The sequence below is a fragment of the Meles meles genome, chromosome X (assembly GCF_922984935.1).
Source record: "Meles meles chromosome X, mMelMel3.1 paternal haplotype, whole genome shotgun sequence".
NCBI lineage: Eukaryota > Metazoa > Chordata > Mammalia > Carnivora > Mustelidae > Meles > Meles meles.
This window is the reverse complement of record NC_060087.1, coordinates 92,800,341-92,821,863: the sequence shown is the minus strand read 5'-3', so window position 1 is coordinate 92,821,863 and position 21,523 is coordinate 92,800,341.

The window sequence follows — 21,523 nt, the reverse complement described above, 5'->3', positions numbered from 1 at the left end:
AAACCACATAGAATTCATCTTTCTTTGACTCCTTTTGCTTCATATGGTCCTCTGAAGCTGAATCCATGTCGTTCAAAATGGCAACATACCTTTCATTTGGATGGCTGAGTAATATTCCATTTCACACACACACACACACACACACACACACAAAGACACACACACAAACACTCACACACATTCTTGTTTATTGAGTCATCTGTTGATAGACATTTGAGTTATTTCCATCGTTTTGGCATTGGTGATAATGCTATAAGCTTTGGGCTGCACATTTCCCTTCCAATTAGTTATTTGGTATCTCTGGGGTCATTCCATCGTAGTGTAATTGCTGGAGAGCAGGGAAGTTCGGTTTTAGATTTTTGAGGGACCTCCATAGTATCAAAAACAACATTTCGGATTTATTTCCAAATTCTAGCAAAAGACATGTTTAAAGTAGGATATGAGTATGGGTTCGAGTCTTTATGGTGAGGTGAGGGGGATTGCCACCCAAAGCATGCATGCTGAGGATTCAGCATGGTCTTAGAGTCTTCTGAATGTGTGTCGAGCACGTACCATGGGCCAGAAAATATGCACCATCTTCTTCATGTTTCTTTAACTCTTTTCTACCCACTGCTTGGGGTTCAAAGGCACAACCCCAAAAGGGAGAGCTGTATGCTCCCTCCCACTGAGACAGCCGGGTGCTGCTGCACCATTGTCTTGAATCCCCACAACAGCTGGGAAGAGTAGAGCTGGAGTTTGAAGGCAGGTGGCTGTGACTCTGGATCCTCAGCCTTTCCTGAGAACTGATGTATGCCAGAGCATCAAACCTTTACCCAGAAGAAAAAGAGCTTATGGAATGGTTGACATCTTTTCCTTACACTTTAAGAAACAGTCCACTGTTCCTTGAACATAGTAAGAGGAGATGAAATAGTTGGTTTTTTTCCCTTACCGTTCTGCATCTTCAACAACACTTGTGAAAACGGTCATGCAGCACATTGATTTTGAAAACCTGGGAGTCTGAGGAATTCTTGTATAATACTGACATTGCATGGCTAAGAGGGATCATGACCAAAGTCCTCAAGAAATCCCTTTCATGTCACTTTGGGAGCTGGCTACAGAGGGCAGCACTGATCTGCTTTCTGTCAAGTTGACAGGGTTGAAGGTGGCAGAAAGTTGGGTCATGATTCTACGTGTCCTTTCCAAACTGACACAAAGAAATGGATAAATCAGTAGATCGATACATATAGCCTAAATACCCTCAAGCAGTCTCATTGCATCCAGTAGCAATGCGGCAAAATTATTTAGCTCTGAGCCCTGGAACCATGCCTCTTCCATTTGCCCTAGGACTCCACCATTTCCCTGCTGCAGAATTTGGCCACATCACAGAACCTCTCGTGAATGTATATATATATATATACACGTATATACGTATATATACGTATATATATATATATGTATATATATATAAACAATGTATACATTATTTCACAAAGGACCGTTTGGGATAGGATACGTATATATATATACGTATATATACGTATATATACGTATATGTATACGTATATATATATATACACACTGTTTTTACGTATATATACGTAATGTATACATTGTTTATATATATACATATATATATATACGTATATATACGTATATACGTGTATATATATATATACAATGTATACATTATTTCACAAAGGACCATTTGGGATAGGATACATATATATACGTATATATATATATATATATACACTGTTTTTACGTATATATACGTAATGTATACATTGTTTATATATATATACATATATATATACGTATATATACGTATATACGTGTATATATATATATACAATGTATACATTATTTCACAAAGGACCGTTTGGGATAGGATACGTATATATATATGTATATATACGTATATGTATACATATATATACGTATATATATATATACACACTGTTTTTACGTATATATACGTAATGTATACATTGTATATATATACATATATACATATATATATATACGTATATATATATATATATATATATATATATATATATATATATACAATGTATACATTATTTCACAAAGGACCGTTTGGGATAGCATACGTATATATATATATATATATACGTATATATACGTATATATATATATATATATATATATATACACTGTTTTTACGTAGAGACCCATATGTATATGTATAAATGTATATTTGTCAATGCTTACAGCAGTTGGCGTTTTATATTTATATACATAGGTTGATAGATAGATAGATAGATAGCTACATAGATAGATATATGTATGTAAAGCCATATGTATATATATAATATATATATAATATATATGCCATGTTTTTTAAAAAGAAATGATTTCTTAATTTGAGAGAGAGAGAGAGAAAGCATGAGTGGCGGGCAGAGACAGAGGGAGATGGAGAAGCAGACTCCCCACTGAGCAGGGATCCTGCATGGAGGCTCAATCCTGTGGCCCTGAGAGTATGACTTGAGCCTAAAGCAGACATTTAACCGACAGAAACCCCCAAGGAGCCCCAACGTATGCCCTTCCTCAGACCCATCTCCTGATTAGCCCATCTCCCTGCCCACCTCCTCTCTGATCATCATCAGTGCATTCTCTAGAGCCACCAGTCTGTTTCCTGGCTTGCCTCTCTCCATTTCTCCACATGATCTTTTTTTTTTTTTTAATACCATATATGAGAGAAAGCACATAGAATTCATCTTTCTTTCACTCATTTTGCTTCATATGGTCCTCTGCAGCTGTTTCCATGCCGTTCAAAATGGCAACATTTATTTCATTTGGATGGCTGAGTAATATTCCATTACACACACAGACACACATGCACACACACACAAACACTCACACACATTCTTATTTATTGAGTCATCTGTTGATGGACATTTGTGTTATTTCCATTGTTTTGGCATTCGTGATAATGCTCTAAGCATTGGGCTGCATATTTCCCTTCCAATTAGTTTTTTGGTATCTCTAGGGTCATTCCATCATAGTGTAATGGCTGGAGAGCAGTGGAGTTCGGTTTTTAGATGACTGAGGGGCCTCCATACTATCAAAAACTATCAAAAAGAACATTTCCGATTTACTTCCCAATTCTAACAAAAGATATATTTGAAGTAGGTTATGAGTATGGGTTCGAGTCTTTATGGTGAGGTGAGGGGGATTGTCACCCAAAGCAGGCATGCTGAGGATTCAGCAGGGTCTTAGAGTCTTCTGAATGTGTGTCGAGCACCTACCATGGGCCAGAATATATGCACCATCTTCTTCATGTTTCTTTAACTCTTTTCTACCCCCTCCTTGGGGTTCAAAGGTACAACCAAGAAAGGGAGAGCTGTATGCTCCCACCCACTGAGACAGCCGGGTGCTGCTGCACCATTGTCTTGAATCCCCATAACAGCTGGGAAGAGTAGAGCTGGAGTTTGAAGGCAGGTGTCTGTGACTCCGGATCCTCAGCCTTTCCTGAGAACTGATGTATGCCAGAGCATCAAACCTTTACCCAGAAGAAAAAGAGCTTATGGAATGGTTGATATGTTTTCCTTATACTTTAAGAAACAGTCCACTGTTCCTTGAACATAGTAAGAGGAGATGAAATAGTTGTTTTTTTTTTCCTTACCGTTCTGCATCTTCAACAATACTTGTGAAAATGGTCATGCAGCACATTGATTTTGAAAACATGGGAGTCTGAAGAATTCTTTTATTTTTAAAGATTTTTTATTTATTTTTTTGACAGAGAGAGATCACAAGTAGGCAGAGAGGCAGGCAGAGAGTGAGAGGGAAGCAGGCTCCCTGCAGAGCATAGAGCCCGAAGCGGGACTCGATCACAGGACCCTGAGATCATGACGTGAGCTGAAGGCAGCAGCTTAAACCACTGATCCACCCAGGCGCCCCAAGTCTGAGGAATTCTTGTATAATACTGACATTGCATGGCTAAGAGGGATCATGACCAAAGTCCTCAAGAAATCCCTTTCTATGTCAGTTTGTGAGCTGGCTACTCTAGGGCAGCACTGATCTGCTTTCTGTCAAGTTCACAGGGTTGAAGGTGGTAGAAAGTTGGGTCAGGATTCCACGTGTCCTCTCCAAACTGCCACAAAGAAATGGATAAATCAGTAGATCGATACATATAGCCTAAATACCCTCAAGCAGCCTCTTTGCATCCTGTTGCAACACGGCAAAATTACTTAGCTCTGATCCTTGTAGCTATGCTGCTTCCGTTCGTTCTGACTCTGGCATCAGAAAGTACGAAGACCTCCCATTTACCTCGATGTGGGAGGAACTGCAGGGGATTCTGCAAAGTGAAATAAGTCAGGTGGAGAAAGTCTAGAGGTTTCACTCATATTTGAAAAAATATAGTTCTAAAAAAGAAAACAAAAAAAGCATGGTATCCACTTTTTCCAGGTGTTATGAGAAATAATTGAAAAATTGTACTGTGTGTACCAAGCGTGTCTGTTGAGAAGATATCATTAGTAATGATGACATTGCCTCCTTTCACAAACTTCCTTTAAAAAATATGTATTATGTACATATATATACATTTTTTTCTCTTCTTATGGCACTTTGCACATTATATATAAATACATATATAAATGTGTAAATATATATATATATATATATATATATATATATAAAGGGGCATAGATATACATATAAGTCCCCTATTTTATTAGAGTATTTTTATTGATTTGAGCGAGAGCAAGAATGAGAGAAGGTTATATATACATAAATTTATACCATATAATTACACACACACACACACACACACACACACACACACACACACACACACATATATATAAAACTTGTGGATTGTCATAATCAATGAGGAGATTTTGTTATTACTGCTGAATTCACAACGAACTTTCAGTGGATTAAGGTTTATGTGAAGCATTTAAAAAGAGGTTCAGAATTGGAATCTGAGCCCAGACTGGAATCAGGCAGATCCCGCTTTGAGTCTGGCCTGGCCAGGTTCCCTGCTCTGCCTCACCCTCATTTACCTAATGCAGAGAAAGTAACATGACAGGCAGCACAGAGTTTTTGTGACCATAGAAAAGGGAGAGGGCCTTTCATGCTCCTAGGCGGTGATTGGCTGGTAGGGCTGATAGCTCTGTTTCGCTCCTCACTCTCAGCGGGGTTATCCGTGACTCCGCAGCCCTCGTGGCCAAATGCACACATTTGTCTAACATCCCTTCTTGGAGTTTTCCTCTCCTACTCTCATTCATCTTCCCCCCACCTCCCTTGCTCCCCAGGTTCTCATGTGACTTCCTGACTGCAAGGAGCTACTTTTCCAAGCCTCGTTCTGGATGATTAACTAAGAACACATCTTTCTGGACCTATTTTCATAGTCCATACTCCAGCCCTGAAGAATTAGCTATTCATTCTGTGTCTTGGTCTCAAAAGGAATACATAGATCCTGGGGTAATGCCATGGAAAGAAAGCCTTTGCTACTTTCCCGTGATGTATATAATTGGGGGTTCCTGTAGTGTCTAGCAGTATAAAAATGAAATGTGAAGGGACTGTATTTTTGTCTCTGTAACGAAACTTAAGAAGGAAGCTAAAGAGATATGTCTGCCCTTGCAATCAGACTTCGGCGAAAAGGTCATTTTGGATGCTTTCATTCCATGTCTTTTTAGGAAGCCTATATCATTCAGAGGTAACTGAATTCTGCGAATTGTTAGTCTTCGATATTGGGAATGTAGAATGGGAACTGGTACATTTCAGTAAAATCCTGTAGGATCCCACTAACGTTCCAGTGTGATAACATTTAACCAGATAGTGTGGCTGAGCTTTCTGACCCAGTGGTTCTAAAACATCTGTAGGCATGATCCCTGATTATACTCATGGATGTGAAGTTTTTGACTTTTGTTTGACTCATGAGGAGCCCAAATAGTTGTTCTAAAATGATCATTAATTATATTGTCACCGAAGTCTGGAGATCCAATGTGTATTTTTGTGTCTATGGATAAATCCAATGGGCTCACCCTGTGATTTCTTTTAAGGGGCAGTGGTTAAGAGCTTTGGCTCTGAATCTAGACCACTTATTTTCTTCACAGTCTGCCTCTACCACCTACTATCTGTGTGTCCTTGGGCAAAGTACTCGAATCCTCTGTGCCTCCATTTCCTCATCTATAAAATGTGGATGCTAATAATACCAACCCTATAGGACTGTTGCAAAGATTCAGTTATTTAGTTGATGTAAAGCCCATACAACATCGCCAGCACATAGGGAACACTCAGTAACTGTTAACTATTAATATTTCCAGAGAGGGGTGCCTGGGTGGCTCAGCCGCTTAAGCATCTGACTCTTGGTTTCAACTCAGGTCATGATCTCATGGTCCAGGGCTCCAGTCCCATGCAGGGTTCCACGCTCAGTGGGGAGTCTGCCTGAGGATTCTCTCCCTCTTCCTCTGCCTCTGCCCCTGCTAAAATAAATAAAAGAATCTTTAAAAAGTATTTGCAGAAAGATGCAAGGACTTATAGATCTCTTAATTTAAAAAAATTACTGTAGAAATTTTATTTATGTGCATGGACTTTGTTGGAGACCAGTTGCTTTGGGTTTGAACTCTGACTGCACCAGAATCAGACTGTCTGGGTTTAAACCCTCGCTATGTGTCTTTCCGTAAGTTTCTTTAAGCTCTCTGCACATCTGGAATTCAAAAAGTATCTACCTCATGGGATTGTTGTGCAGGTGAAAGGAGGCAGGGCTTCTAAGAACACCTGTCACATCATCAGCACTCAGTAAAAAACACTGCCTTATTTATGTGTCTTGGCTTCCTCATTTACAAAACGGGGAGAATACTACCTATCTTCATGGTTGTTGTGAATCTAAAAGGAGATCATTTACATGTGAAAATGCCTACCATACTAAAAAGAAGACAGATGAGAGTGAGTGTTGGCAAGGACACAGAGAAACAAAACCCCTCATATATTGCTAGTGGGTGGGTAAAAGGCTACAGCATCTTTGGAAAACCGTCTGGTAGTTCCTCAAAAAGTTCAACATGGAGTTATCCTGTAACCCAAGAATTCCAGTTTTAGGCACATAGTTAGGAGTATCGAAAACTTATGTCCACACAAAAAAGTATACACAAAGTTCACAGAGGCATTATTTGTTATAGCCTCCAAATGGAAACCACCCCAATGTCCATCCATGGAGAACTGAATGAGCAGAAGCAGTAAAGCCAATAAAATGGAATATTATTCAGCCATAAAGAAGGAACAGGGTAGTGGCATGTGCTACAACACACATCACCCTTGAAAATACGCTAAGTCAAAGAAGCCAGTGATGAATGACTGCATACTGTGTTTATACTTATACAAAATGTCCACGATGGGTACAGGATTTCTTTGGGAGGAGGAGAACAAAAATGTTCTAGAATTAGAGGTGGTTATGGTTGTTCCAACCTTGTGAATATATTTGAAAAACACTGAATGGTACACTTTAGATGAATGAATTTTGTGGTATGTGAATTATGTCTCAGTAAAGTAGTTATTTTTTAAAAAAAAGGTCTGCCACATAGTAGCCCTAATTTAACACAAGTAATTTGCAAACACCAACACTCTGCTCTTACCTTAGGAAACTAGAACAGGGCCCTGAGCGAATGGTGCCCATGACAGAAGGCCCACTCAGGGAAAAAAGGATAGATCTAGAGCATTGGAGGTTTGCCAAGGTGTGGGTTAATTTGGAGGGAAAGGCAGTGAAGGCATTTAAGGGGACTAACAGGAGAGACAAACTACATGTACTTTGAATTTTGCAGGGATCCATCATCTTTATGTCCTGGACTGAAATCACAGCTGATGAATGTTCTGGGATTTCAAGCTGTCCCAGAGTAGGGGAGATGTGTGGCTATTCGACAGAAAGGAAAACGGAAGAAAACAGAGGCAAATCTGAGGGCATGTAAGTCTGATTTTGAAAGGCATAAGAAGGCAGTAGTCCATGGAGGACACGTTTATCCAGAGGACTCTAATTGTTCCTTAAGGTCTGGGTCAATGCCTTTAGGTCAGCACTAACTCTGCTCCAAGTAGGATCACTTTAAAGGATTAGAAGTGTCTGTCTAAATCCTATGCCTGGTCTTGGTCTGGGGATGCCAAATAGTGGTTCACAAGAAGGTTTACTATCCCTCTCAGTTATTTATCTCATTAATGGAATTTATCAGCAGACTGGAGTCCTTGTTCAGGATGATGAGCTTCCAGAGGACTCTCTGAAAGGAATACATTGGGTAGCCATGCCTGAGATTTGCATGCACAGAAGGCAAATGGAAGACATTTGAACAGTGAATTACATGGAGAGTAGTTGACAGCTCTTGTTTATTAAGAAAGATTGTAATGGGGAAGAAAGACAGCCCATAGGGGCTGAGATTTTTGACTGAGAGGTAACAGTTTTACTGCAACATATAGTAAAAATAAATGAAGCCAAGGAAAGAATGAAAGAGAGATAATAAAGAAAGAAAGAAAGAAAGAAAGAAAGAAAGAAAGAAAGAAAGAAAGAAAGAAAGGGAGGGGGGAAGAACTTTCAATACTTTAAATCAAGATTTGGGCTCAAAGGTTTTCACTTCGATTCACTCATGACTCTTTTTATTACTTCCTGATGCTGTCTTACACAAGCCGTTAACTGGATTCAGTCTGTAATGGCAAAGATCAATCAGCCACAGAAGTCCTTGGCTTGACAACTAGGATGAGGAATCTTTTTCCTCAGAGCTATTTGACATAGTCCGTCTTTGTACATGTTTAAAGAATAGTTGTTTTCCTTGTGAAATCTGCCTTCCCACCAGATTGTGAAAGCCACCTGCAATGAAACGATGCCTCCCTATGCTCTGGGTATTTTCTGTGGAAGCCCGATTCCATGCAGGTGTTCAAATCTGAGTTACCTAGGCAACGGCCCCAGAAGAGCTGTGGGTCAGGAGTATTCTATTTCCAAAATTTCGTATCTTTAAGCTTTGGTTATGTCCACATTTCCCATAAACCCCAGGGGAAGCTTCAGTCAGCTCGTTTTGAAGAGAGTGTCTTTTTTTTTTTTAAGATTTTATTTATTTATTTGACAGAGAGAGAGAGAAAGAGAGAGAGATCACAATTAGGCAGAGAGGCAGGCAAAGAGAGAGGGGGAAGCAGGCTCCCTGCTGAGCAGAGCGCCCAATGTGGGGCTTGATCCCAGGACCATGAGATCATCACCTGAGCTGAAGGCAGAGCCTTGACCCACTGAGCCACCCAGGCGCCCCGAAGACAGTGTCTTTTATAAAGGGCTTTATAATACTGTCTTCAAGTCCAAACCAGCATGTGAAGGCATTGGGCATCTCCCTCCCTCCTTCCTTTCTTCCTCCCCCACTTCCTCCTTTCCCTGTCTTCTTTCCTTATCTTCCTTTCTTATGGGTTTCCTACTTTAAAAACAAAAAGAATGAGTTTCCTTCTGCAAAATCTTGGGATCAGGAACAAGACTAAATCCTAGAGTAATAAAGAACTTTCTGGTTCTACAGGGAGTCCCAGCAGAGTTACAAATACCACCCAATGCATGAAATAGAGCTCAGAAAAAAATAGAGGGATGATCCACCAGCATGAGGGTTGTTTAACAAAGAGCCCTAACAACTGAGAACAAATAACAGGAGTTACTTTCTAACACATGCGCTGGGGAACAACATGTGTTGTAAATGTGTATACTTGGAAAGTGCTATTTTGAAAAGGCAAAATTCTTAGTTAATTCTTTTTTGTTGTTGTTGTGATAAGAACACTCAACACGACATATACCCTCATCAAAATTTCAAGTGCACTATACAGTGTTCTTAACTATGTGAACTATGTTGTGTGGCAGATCTCTAGAACCTATTCATCTCGCTTGACTGAAACCCTATACCCACTGGAGGCTGAGAATGGCCAGCAATCCCTGTAACAACCGATGAAAGATTACTCCAGACTTTTCTGTGAAAGAGAGGAGAAGGCAAGGTGGTCAACACTCACAGATGAAGACTCTTTGCTCTTCTTGGCTCCCACTCTTATTGGTCCTTCAGGATAATCACAGATCCTTATCATTGTTTCTCAAGCACGTGATGTGTGACAAGTGGTCTTACAGGAACTAGGAGGATCTGTTTACTGAAAGGTACGCTATGCTAAGGAGTGTGTTCTATGAGTTCTGCTAAAGACAGCCTAAGGGACCATGCTTACAGCTGTTAGATCCCACGGTAGCTGGTTGGGTAAGAAAGCTTCTTGGTTTGGGAAGGCAACTTCCCGAGGCATTCCAGTGCCAGGGTGGTCTGGCAGGCCTTGGCATTCCAAAGGGTTGCGGACGCCCTTCTCTGAAACCTTCCCCGCCTTTAGCAGCCTCTGTGTGACATTTTAGCAAGCCAGGTATTATGGCCGATTTCATCTCTACATTAACCCCAACAGTTGAACAACTCCCCATTTCCTTCTTTCCATAGCCCTCAGCAACCACTCTTCTCCTCTCTGCTTCTATGAGTTTGGCTCTTTTGGGTGTCGCATTGAAGTGGAATGTGCAGTATTTGTCCTTCTGTGACTGGCTTATTTCACTTAGCATAGTGTCTTCCAGGGTCATGCATGCTCTTGCATATGGCACCGTTTCCTTCTTTTTAAGGCTTAATAATATTTTATTTGTAACATATTTATAGAAATAAATTATTTTTATAACAATAAATAATATATTTCTCTTATTTTATTTAATATTTTTAAATAATATTTAAGGCTTAATAATCTTTTAATAACATATTAAATAAATATTTAATACATTTATTATTAAGGCTTAATAATATTTAATAGTAAATAAAATGTATGTATGCATGTATATATTTGAGAGCAAGTGGGGAGAGGGGCAGAGGAAGAGAGGGAATCTTAAGCAGCCTCCACGTCCAGTGCAGAGCCCCATTCGGGGCTCCAACTCATGACCCTGAGGTCATGAACTGAGCCAAAATCAAGAGTCAGATTTTTAACCAACTGAGCCCCCCAGGTGCCCCTTTTTTATGAATGAGTGAGTGAGTGAATGAATGAATTTTTTTTTTGAGAGAGAGAAGGCTTAATATTCTCTTTGACATATGTACCACATTTTCTTTGTCCATTCATCCACGGACATTTAGGTGGTTCCCTATCTTGTGAATCGTGCTGCAATAAACACAAACGTGCACACAAACAAGCAAAAGGAAAAAAAAATGAGAGAGATTGAGAGAAAGAGTGAGAAATCAAGGGAAGGACTTTTAATTATAGAGAGCCAACTGATGGTTACCAGAGGGAAGGGGGATGAAATAGCTGATGGGGATTAAGGAGGCCCCTGGTGATGAGCACAGGATGTTGTATGGAAGTGTTGAATTACTGTATTGTACACTTGAAACTCGTGTTATGCTGTATGTTAACTAACTGGAATTAAAATAAAACCTTAAAAAACAGAAACATGCACATATCTCTTTGAGACCCCGATTGCAATTCTTCTGGATATATACTCAGAAGCTGGATTACTAGATAAGATGGTAATTATAATTTTTTTAAAGATTTTATGTATTTATTTGACACAGAGAGAGAGATCACAAGTAGGCAGAGAGGAAGGCAGAGAGAGAGGAGGTAGCAGGCTCCCCGCTGAGTAGAGAGCCCGATGCGGGGCTCCATCCCATGACTCTGGGATCATGACCTGAGTCAAAGGCTGAGGCTTAACACACTGAGCCACCCAAGTGCGCCCGGTAATTATACTTTCATACTTTGAGGAATGTCCTCACTATTTTCCACAGCTACTGTACCATTCCCCATTCCCACCAGCAGTGTGCAGAAATTTCCAGTTTCTCTACATCCTTGCGAACACTTGACTTCTTTTTGTTTTGAGAGGGGTGAGGTGGTAACTCATTGTGCTTTAGAACTACATTTCCCTGACGATTACTGATGTTGAGTACCTTTTGTTTCTCCTCCTCCTCCTCCTTCTTTTGTAAAGATTTTATTTATTTATTTGACAGGCAGAGAGAAAGAGAGAGAGAATGAGGAGAGCACAAGCAGGGTGAGTGGGAGAGGGAGAATCAGGCTCCCTGCTCAGCAGGGAGCCTGATACCGATACCAGGCTTGATCCCAGGATCCTAGAATCATGACCTGTGCCAAAAGGAAAGGGAGACGCTTAACTGACTTAGCCACCCAGGTGCCCCATTGAGCACCTTTTGGTACACCTACTGGACTTTTTTTTTTTAAGATTTTATTTTATTTATTTGACAGACAGAGAACACAAGTAGGCAGAGAGGCAGACAGAGAGAGAGGGGGAAGCAGGCTCTCCGCCGAGCAGAGAGCCCGATGCCGGGCTCGATCCCAGGACCCTGAGATCATGACCTGGGCCAAAGGCAGAGGCTTCAATCCACTGAGCCACCCAGGCGCCCCCCTACTGGACTTTTTAAAAAAATATTTATTTATTTGAGAGAAAGAGAGAGAGAGCGAGCATGAGTAGGCAGAGCAGCAGAGGGAGAGGGAGAGAGAATTCTGAAGCAGACTCTCTGCTAAGCATGGATCCTGACGTGTGGCTCAATCCCTGGACCTTGAGATCATGACTTGAACCCAAATCAAGAGTCAGATGCTCAAACTACTGAGCCACCCAGACACCGCTTCCTGCTGATCATTAGTATGTCTTCCTCAGAGAAACATCTATTCAAGTCCTTTAACCATTTTTTAAATGGGTTATTTGTTTTATTTCTATTGAGTTGTAGAAGTTCCATGTATATTTTAGACATTAACCCCTTATGTCATATAGGGTTTGCAAATATTTTCTCCCAGTCTGTAGGTTGCCTTTCACTCTGTTGATTGTTTCCTTTGCCTCACAGAGCTTTTTAGTTTGATGGAGTCCCATTTGTCTCTTTTGCCTTTTGGATTGCATTTTTGGTGTCATATCCAAGAAATCACTGCCAGGACTATTTTCTGCTATTGCCATCAAAGAGTTTTGTAGTCTTAGCTCTTACACATTTAGATCTTTGATCCATTTTGAATTAATTTTTGTATACAGTGTAAGATAAAGGTCCAGTTTCATCCTTTTTCATGTTCATATCCAGTTTTCCCAGCACCATTTATTGAAGAGACTGTCTTTTCCCCTTTTTGTATTCCTAGTTCCATTTTTTTTTGTTTTTTTAAAAGATTATTCTTATTTCTTTATTTGACAGAGAGACACAATGAGAGAGGGAACACAAACAGGGGAAGTGGGAGAGGAAGAAGCAGGCTTCCTGCTGAGCAGGGAGCCTGATGTGGGGCTCAATCCCAGGACCGTGGGATTATGACCTGAGCTAAAGCCAGATGCTTAACGACTGAGCCACCCAGGAGTCCCAGCTCTGTTTTGGAAGATCACTCGACTATAGGCATGTGTGTTTATTTTTATGTTCTTTATTCTGTTCCATTGAGCTATATGTCTGTTCTAATATCAGTACCATAGTATTTTTATTACTATAGTTTTGTAATATATTTTGATAGCAGGAATTATGATATGTCCAGCTTGTTCTTCTTTCTTACGATCGCTTTGTCTGATCGGGGTCTTCCGTGGTTCCTTATGAATTTTAGATATTTTTTCTATTTCTGTAAAAAAAACACCATTGGGATTTTGATGGCAATAATATCAAATCTATAGATTGCTTTGGATAGTATGGATACTTTGGTAAGATTAAGTCTTCAAATCAATGAGCTGGGAATGTCTTTCCATTTACTTGGGTCTTCTTATTTTCCTTTTTGATATTTTGTGGCTTTCAGTGTACAAATTTTTCACCTCCTCGGTTAAATTTATTCTTAAGTACTTTATTGTTGATGCTTTTGTAAACGGGATTTTCTCAATTTCCTTTTGGATATTCCTTGGTAGTGTATAGAAATGCGACTGATTGTTATATGCTGATTTTTTTTTCCTGAAACATTATCAAGTTTGTTAATCAGTCCTAATGTGTGTGTGTGTGTGTGTGTGTGTGTGTGTGTGTGTGTGTAGGCTTTGGGGTTTTCCCACATATAAGATCATGCAATCTAGGACCCAACATAATTAACTTCTTTTCCAATTTTGATGCCTTTAATTTCTTTTCCTTGGCTAACCGTTCTGGCTAGGAGTTCCAGTCCTATGTTGGATAGGAGTGGTGAGGGTGGGCATCACTATCTTATTCCTGACCTTAGAGGAAAAGCTTTCAGTTTTTCACCATTGAGTCTGTTGTTAGCTGTAGCTTGTCATCTATGGTCTTTGTTATATTTAGGTATAATCCTTCTATACCTAGTTTGTTGAGAGTTTTTCTTCATGAGAAGGTGTTGAATTTTGTCAAATGATTTTTCTGTACTGATTGAGATGATGATGTGATTTTTATCCTTCATTCTGTTAAAGTTGTGTGTCACGTTGATGGACTTAGGTATTTTGAACCATCCTTGCATCCCGGGGATAAATCTCCCTTGATCATGTGTATGATCCTTTTAATGTTGAAAGCAAAGTTTTTAGAACTTGAGGTGTGTAGGCATTTTGCTTAGGAGGAATGACCTGGATTATAACATAAAATTGTTAGCTTTACATCTAGAATTGAGAGCTAATCACTATGATCTGAAGAACACCAAAAGTCCCTTCGTTTTTCAACTCCAAATGTGGTCTCTCCTCGTTTGCCTACCTGCCAATGATGTTCGAAATTGAAATTATACTATTGGAGATTAATTCCTTTGGCATAAACCTTTCTTGACACCCTATTACAAAAGAAACGCCATTGGTTGGGAAGGAATATGGGAAATTTTCAAATATTAATCTTTTACAAGTCACTGGCAATTATGCAAAAATCTTTTTTTCTAGAGTTGGTTCTCTTTCCATTAATAGAGAGGGTGGAGAGAGTTAGACTAGAAGGTTGAAGAACACGGTGCCTGGGGGCCTGAGTCGTTAAGCGTCTGCCTTCAGCTCAGGTCATGATCCCAGGGTTCTGGGATCTAGCCCTGCATTGGGCTCTCTGCTCTGTGGGAAGTCTTCTTCACCTTCTCCCACTCCCCCTACTTGTGTTCCCTCTCTCACTGTGTGTGTGTGTCTCTCTCTCTCAAATAAAATCTTAAAAAAAAGAAGTTTGAAGACAACATACGAGATGATTGTGATGAAGATAGTTCCTGAACAAGGCCTAAAATAGAGCCTACTCAGGAACATAGTAATATAAAACATTTCATTTGTGCTCCATTTCTCTTATTGACTCTTTATCCAGCAAGAATTTGTTGAGTACCTATTATGTGTCAGTCATTGTGCAGGGCACTGGACATAAAATGGTGAGTCAAGCAAGCAGGGAAGGTACAGATTTTACCTTGCATGTGAACCCTGTTGGTAGACATTATTGTCCTCTTAGTTCTGGTGTACCTAGTTGAATTCTTGGTGAAATTTCAGGCCTTATATTTCCCCACTTGTATACTTTCAGGGCTAGCACAAACTAGGATCTCAAAGTATACATCTTAACAATGAAGATAAGATAATGAGTGGTTTTAGGAACCCAGACTTTTTCCATGTAGCATAACTCCAACATTTGACCTGCGTGTGTGGGGGGGAGTGGGGGGTCACACTTCACACTGTAGGTGTTTGATAGAGGATTCTAGACCAATATTTTAAAACAATCAGGAACTGGATCTGCCAGATGAGAGTAAGTACAAACCACTTGCAGAAATAGAACACTAGTGGGGCGCCTGGGTGGCTCAGTGGGTTAACCCGCTGCCTTCGGCTCAGGTCATGATCTCAGGGTCCTGGGATCGAGTCCCTCATCGGGCTCTCTGCTCAGCTGGAGCCTGCTTCTCTCTCTCTCTCTCTCTCTGCCTCTCTGCCTCCTTGTGATCTCTGTCTGTCAAATGAACAAATAAAAAAAAAATCTTAAAAAAAAAAACAAAACAAAACATGAAGACTTTCTAAAAAAAAAAAGAGAAATACAACACTAGTGAAAAACTAATTAGAGCAGCAAAGGCTAGAGAACGTTGAATGAATTCAGAAAGCAGTTTAACAGGTGCAGAGGTTTAATAAGGTCACTGTCTGGAAGATGGACAGAATCCCAGGATCGATGCATATGAGAGAGGAAAGGGACTTGCAGATCCTGTAGTCCAGCTGAGGGGGAAAAACGAGAGAGAGAGAGAGAGAGAGAGAGAGAGAGGAGGAATGAAAACTTCAATGTCACATGGCAAGTCAGTGGTAGAACTGGGTTCAGGACTCAGGCCTCCTGATTCCACATGCGGTCCTCTTTTTAAAAAGCAAGGAAGAACTAGTATTTATTTAAAGAAAATTGTGTGCTCAGCATTCTATCTTATTTCATCCCTCACTTCAAAAGCATTAAATTAAATGTACCTCCAATTCGCTGGTGAGGAAATTGAGAATCAGAACTAACATTCCACATCTCTACTCCCAAAATTTCCATTCTCAAAGACTAGGATTAGCTCTGTATAGAATACAGTGTGACTGGTACCTCCCAAGCCCAATAAAGAGAGCTGTCCCAAGACTGGGCTTCAACAGAAGAGGCAAATTCCTTCTGGTTGGATAATGAATGTGTTTGCTCCTCCCAGTTTACTCTTCCCATAACCCCTTGTTGTCTAATTTGTTCTTTCATGGGGGGACTAAGGGAAATTAAAAAAATATATTTATTTATTTTTTCTTTCTTATAAACATATAATGTATTATTATCCCTAGCTGTGAATCACCATGTTTACACACTTCACAGCACTCACCATAGAACATACCCTCCCCAATGTCCATAACCCCACCCCCCTCTCCCGATGAACTATGAAATCCCAATAGTTCATTTTTTGCGGGACTAAGGGCATTTTTAAAACTGCAAGTGAATTAGTCAAACTTGATATGGGTAGCAAAGAAGGTATAATAATGGTCTCTGTAACTTCACAGATTAGGGGCAGTCAACTGTCGATCTGTTTTACTGCTTAATCAACTGGGGTACAAATCCCCATTCTACCACAGTGTGCCCTCACGCAAGTTCCTTGTCCTTTCTGAGCCTCTGTTTCATCATCTGGAACTGTAGGTGACAATAATACCTGCCTCAAAGACTATGGTGATTTTTTTCCTTCTGACTGAGTTTTGACAGTAAGAGAACACATGAGTTTAGCCCAGTGTTTGAGTCATATCAAGAACTCAATAAATATTAGTCTTTGTTAACCAAATGCTAGTTTCTGACTTAAATGTACTACTTATGGCAGAGAACTCACAAAACTGGGTGTGTTTGTGGGAGAAGAGGCAGCGGGTTGGCCACTTTTGCCTGTTGCTTGTGGACAGGACTCTTCCCCATATAGAGTTACCCTCTCTATTGTCTACTCCTAGTGGTTGAAAGAGCGAGGTCCTCTAAGGACAGAGATATCATCTAGTTCAATAACCTCATCACAATACAGACCAGATATAGGAACCTCTTCCATGCTACCCAGAGAGTACCCTGGCTCCCAGGTTTTGCCATGACAGATAAATGGCTGGTGCTCGGGGAGAGTGGGAAGAGAAGCATGTGAGCTCCTTACAGCTCAGCTTGTAGTGTTGGGCTGGGAGCTCTTCAAAGGCGAAGTCTACATCTCATATCTCATCCACTGTGAATCTCACCGTCATGCCTTCTACCCAGTCAGCAAACAGAATAAATCTATTTGGGGGAATAGAGATTGGGGCTAGATTACTCTGAAGGTCCACAAATAGATTTGAGGAACTTTTGGATATAATCTTCCCAGAACCACCTTTTTACTTCCCCAAAAGTGAAGTTGGAATTTTTCTTTCTCCATCATACACACCCTTCAGCTTCTGGCTCATGCTGTTTTGAAACATCTCCTCCCTAAGTCTTTCGTGACCCTCATTTTAACCCACTTTTGCCTGTTTACAAATGTTGAGGTATACTATTTTGGTAGGTCATCAAAAATATGTGCCCCTGACTGGTGTCTTGAGGAGTCAGACTTTCCCATAAAATTAGGAATGAGACTCAAGATAATAACCAACAAGACTGGCACCAGCAGAATTGTTTCCGGTAATGACCAACTCGTTGAGCTTGACTTGTACACACCAGCACTAATAATCAGCCCTGAAGAGAGCCATGCCATTATTTTGAACTTTGGATGGAATGAAAATTTCACTAAGGATTTCCCTCATTAAAACCTCTCCCCCCAACAAGCAATTCATTCTACTTACGCCTGGTGAGGTTATTACTGACCTTGGATCAACCTTAAAGTTTTATGAATTCATTTCACAAACATTATTTGATAGCTACTATATTGGGAACTTGACGAGGCATGAGGCCCATGAAGAAGACCTCTAGAAGTTCCCAGTCCAGTGGGCTCTGTTCCCCATAGGGAGTTGCCTTCGTTATTGCTCATCATTTGTTGTTGAAAGTACGAGGTCCCATAAATATAGAGATATCCAGTGGTATCCATGTCAAAATGTAGACCAGAAGTAGGGGTAATTTATAAATCACAGTGACATCTTCCCTAATGGGTATAAGTATGAGGCAGAGATGGAAAAAACAATGAACTCAATCTGAGGGTGTTAACTAGGACTGCACAGAGGAGGGAACACTTCAAGTGGATCTTGAAGGTAAAGTTCATCAGAACCCAGGAGTAGAATGAGAGGCGGGAAGCGAGGGGATTTCAGGCATACGGAATGGCATTTTACAAATCAGAATGCAGAAGTAGAATGAGAGGCGGGAAGGGAGGGGAAGTTTAGGCATAAGGAATGGCATTTTACAAATCCTATGCCCAACAGGCTAAGTGATAAATGTCTGCAGGAAATTTACTGCAACATTAAGTGTAAACAGTGGGAGATGAGGGGATAAAGACAAGGGCTAGATGGAGAAACCCTTTGCATGTATCACCTTGAAAGGGTTCTCTACATTTGCTGACTCCACTTCACTAATTCCCATTCATTTCTGACTCACTGTGGTCCCCTTAACTGGCAGCCTTACTCTGAATCCAAATCCAATGGGCAGCTCCTTTTCTATCCTTAGTTTACTTGATTTCTCCAGGGAGTGTGAGACGGGATAAACGGTTTTCATCCCCCAAGCTTCAGCCCCCTTGGATTGTGAGATACTACCCTGTCTCTTGGATTTTGCTGATTCCCTGGACTTGCCATTTAAGTTTTCATTATGACCTCTTTCCTCTCTGCCTGACCTTTAAGTGACATGAATTCTCAGGGGTTTATCCTGTTCTTTACCTCACAACTCTCTGTTGTCAATCTTCTACATGTCTTTACTTATTCTCTATCAATTGATTACACTCCTATTTCTCTCTCTAGCTCAGCTTTCTATGATGTGATCCGGTGTGTCAAATTGTCCTGAGTATTGCCACTTGTATGTTCTTCAGGCTTTATGAGTTCACCATACCTAATGGAATGCATTATATTTTCACCACCTTCCTCCAGTGTTCCCTATCTCAGAGACTTGTATAATTTTCCAACCAGTTGCCTAGGTCTGAAAAGCTCAGAATCTTCTGGGGGGTCCTTTTTCTCCCTACCTTCTCCATCCTGTCAGTCACCAAGCTGTTGTCGGTTCTACTTTCTTAATCTCCTTGCTATTTTCTAATCTTGGTGGAATTCCTCTCCATTCCTCTACATCTTCATGACCGCTCTCTTGGTCTGTCATCATTTCCAATATGGAATTGTTACAACAGCTTTGAACCTGGAAGTCCCCAGTCTTAACCACTTTCCAGCCAGTTCATCACATTGCTATTTGGACAATCTTCTCAAAAAGGAAATCTGATTGTGTCATTTCTCTACCTAAAATTATTGTCTATAGTATTAAATCTAAAAACCTGTGAATGGCATATAAGACTCTAGGTCACCTGGCCCTTGCCTTAGCTGCCATCATAGATTTGAACAAAACACATGCCTTGGAATTCTGAGTATCTAACATCCTCTTCTTTAAAAATAATTTTTAGGGGTGCCTGGTCTGGGTGGCTCAGTTGGTTGTGTCCGACTTTGTCTCAAGTCTTGATCTCAGGGTCCTGGGATCAATCCCTGAGACCAGCTCCCTGCTCACTGGGGTATATGCTTGTCCTTCTCCCTCTGCCGTTGCCCCCATTCATGTCCTCTCTGTTTCTCTCAAATAAATAAATAAAAATCTTTTAAGAAAATAAACACTTTTCTTAAAAAACACCTTTGTGTCCTACTCTATGCTGTTCCTTCTGCCTGGAAGGTGCTTAGCACCTCGCCCTCATAACCCCATTAACCTGGCTAACCTTTCTTTCAGTACTCAAGTTGGAGAGACAGTCTCTTCTCTCTCCTCACCTCCCCCTGAAATCAGAGTTTGGGTGATCCTCTCTATCCTCCTCTGCTGATCTACCTAAAATCACACTATTTTTATAATTTCGCATTGCCATTATATCTTTACATCTGTGTTTCTCTCCAAGAGGCATTAGGGTGGAGAAAAAATGAGCACATTTTAAACTATGGAAGTGATAATGATAATAATATCACTAATATAACGCTAACACCATGTGCTTGCTGTACGTTTACCCACACAATCCTCACAACGTTGTGAAGTGGGGAGCTGTTGCCAACGTTGAATCAACAGGACTCGGTAATAGATTGAATGTGGGAGCAGAGATGAAGGAAGAGCATCAGCTGACTATCAGATTTCTGTCTGGAGCAAGGGGCCGAACGGTGGGCAGAGGTGCCATCTATTGGGACAAGGAGTACAGACAGTGCGGGAAGGAGAGGCGTTTTTCTGCAGGGTGGTTTGGGAACTGCCGTTCCTTTGCCATTCTTTTATAATCCATCTTTCCAGAAGCTTCAGGTATAAGGCAAGTAATGAATTTCTCCCTCTTATTGACGGGCATTTGGAAACACAGCAGTACGTCTCAGGAACACAGACTAACTTTCAGACATTTCCTCACTAGCTTGCTGGAAGCAGGAGGGCTATGCTTTGGGGACCATGGCCTTCTTCTCACCTTATGCTCTGGTGTGCGGCTCCCAGAAGACAGCGAAAACACCATGGTCTTGCAGCCTTCAAGCTCCTATGGTGCTCATGCCTCCTGGCCCTGGACTGCATCCCACAGTGGTTGTGGACGCCCCTTTACAAGATAGGGGTAGTGGACCTTGGGCTTGTGACCCGTTGTTCTCAAAGGCTCTGCCTGAGGTTGCTGCTGGCTTAGCCATTGAGCGCATCAACAGGGACCCATCGTTTGAGGCGGGTTGCTCTTTTGAATATGTGATTCTCAATGAAGACTGCCAGACCGCCAGGGCCCTTTGCAGTTTCATTGTTCAGCACCAGATGGCCTCGGGATTTATGGGCCCTCCCAACCCGGGCAACTGGGAGGCCCCCTCGCTCCTGGGAAACAGTTGGAAAAGGGCTTTTCTCTTGGACTTGTGTGAATTACGAATTAGACAATAAAATCAGCCACCTGACCTTTTCTCGGACACTCCCTTCTCCGGACCGGATGCTGGTAACTGTCATGAGGTACTTCCAGTGGAAGTGACATGCCGGAGTCATTTCCTAGATGAAGACATTTGGGTGCACACCACCAATCTAGTACCAAGTGCTCTGAAGAGCTGTGGTGTAGCGGTAGGTGTCCTCCTGAGCTATGGACAAGACAGCCTCAGGCTTTGGACAGCGCTCCTGGGGATTCCTCAGGCTTTTCA